Source organism: Octodon degus, unplaced genomic scaffold (assembly GCF_000260255.1).
Source record: "Octodon degus isolate 3935 unplaced genomic scaffold, OctDeg1.0 scaffold00005, whole genome shotgun sequence".
Classification (NCBI taxonomy): domain Eukaryota; kingdom Metazoa; phylum Chordata; class Mammalia; order Rodentia; family Octodontidae; genus Octodon; species Octodon degus.
The window spans coordinates 8,487,292-8,489,609 of record NW_004524581.1 but is presented as its reverse complement, the minus strand read 5'-3'; positions in this window follow the sequence as shown (position 1 = coordinate 8,489,609).

Here is a 2,318-nt window from a genome sequence, read left to right as displayed (position 1 = left end):
ATGATAATGCAGAGACCGTGTGGGGAAAGATGCCACAGGTAGAGTGGGAAATGAACTGACAAAATTTGTGATGGAAGGTTGCACGAGGGCGGAGTAAAGTTTTAACTCAGGAGGCTTATTTTTGGTAGGCACACCTGTAAGTCCCTCCCAGCACTCAGGAAGCTGAGGCAGGAAGATCACCATGAATTTTAGGCCAGCCTAAGTTACTTAAATGAGCGCAAGGCCAGCGTATGCTATATAGCGAGACCGTGTCTTTAAAAAAAAAAGTATTATTTTGGCACCATTTGTATATCAGATGTCCTGCTTCCTCCAAAAAGGAAAGGGTGTTAACAATGTTTCCCAGGAGACCTGTGTCTCGTAATGCTTGTTAAGCCTGACACTCCGTGAACCAAAGTTCTGGTCGCTGTCTGTGCCAGGTAGAAAGGGCAATGTAAAGCTACACAGATAACTTCTCCAAGAAGTGGCTCCGCTGGAGAATTATTTGGGTGGAGTACAGGTGCCATATTGTGTTCTTGGTGGGTATCATTTTCCCTCAGTCAGCTACAAAACATGGGAATGAGGACCTTTTTTTTTTTTTATTTAAAGACAACACAAATAGTAAAAGCCAAAACCCCCCCCCAAAAAATTAGAAATGATACAGAACTTCACCAAACAAAACAATAGGAATCTGACAATGGTTGCTATATTGCATCATGTTGCCTTCAACATGACTTTGGCCAACTCACTGTGAAAATCTGTGTTAGTAATAGAAATGAGAATAACTAACATTTTAATTTTTATTTTTTTGTGGAACCAGGGATTGAACTCAGGCCCTTGCACTTGCCAGGCACACATTCTACTGAGCTATTTCCTCAGCCTCTAACTTTATGATAACGTTAAAAAAAAAACCCAATCAATCTAACAAAGGGAGTAAAACATCTATACAGTGAAAACTACAGTACTCTAGAGAATAAGATCAAAGAGGATTTCAGAAAATGGAGGGGCTGGAGAGATGGCTCCGTGGTCTAAAGCACCTACTTGGAGCAGGCTTGGCAAAGCACAGGGACCGTGGTTTGATCCCCCAGCACCACATGCCGGCCAGCCGCGCCCCCTGGTGGGCTGAGCTGGCCCCCCCACACACAATAAATAAATGTTTAAAAAGAAAATGGATATAGGCTGCAGATAATTCACTTTAGCCAATATTTTTATTTGTACATTTATTTGTAATTAAAAAATAATTGTATATACTCATGATATACAGCATGATATGGAACACATAAATTAATCTAATTAAACAAACTCTCAAAAAAAGAAAATGGAAAGATACTCCCTGCTCATTGGTAGGAATAACCAAACATTGTGAAAATAGCCATTGTTATGCAGAATTGTTACACAGAATCAATGTAGTCCCAATTAAAATACCAGTAGTATACTTCACAGATCTAGAGAAAACATTCCTAAAATGCATCTGGAACTAGAAGAGACCTAGAATAGCAAAAGCCATCTTGGGCAACAAAGGAAGGTAGGGGGCATCACAATCATAGCTACATCATAATCATCACAATCACTGACTTGAAATTATACTACAAAGTTAGTGTGATTAAAATCAGGTTGGTACACAACCCCCCATATAAAACCAAAGCCCAAAAAACAAGAAACCAGACCAATGGAATATATTAGAAGATGCAGGCTGGCCCGATAGCTCTGCAGATTAAAGCACCTGCTTAGGCAGACATAGGGACCAGGGTTCAATCCCTAGCATGCCAGCCCCACCCCCCAGAGCTGAGATGGCAATTGAGACTGAGAAGGGGGGGGGTGTGCCTGTAATCCAGCACTTGGGAGGCTGAAAAACAGGAGCATCACTACAAGTCAGATCTACGTAGTGAGACCCTGTAGACCCTGTACTAAATATATGAAAAAAAAGATGCATACACAAATACACCCTCAGCCCCCTTATATTTTTTTTAAAGATTAGTACAGGGTCTTGCTACACAACTTGGACTCAGTGATCCTTCTGTCTCAGCCTCCCCAGCCCTGGGATTATAGGCATGCACTACCACGCCTGGTTTCAGTGGCTGGCATGGACTGCCTGTGGTTTCAGGGCCTGCACAACATGTGGTACTAGGGATTGAACCTGGGTCCTTGCGCTTGCCAGGCAGGCACTTAGATCATGAGCTATCTCTCTAGCCCAGCAACTTTATTTTTGATAAAGGATCAAACATGTTCAACAGAAGAAAGATAGTCTGTTTAATAAAGGGTTCTAGAAATACTGGCTTTCCACATGCCAGAGGCTAAAATTAGATTCATGTCTAGCAACATGCACTAAAGTCAAAATGGAT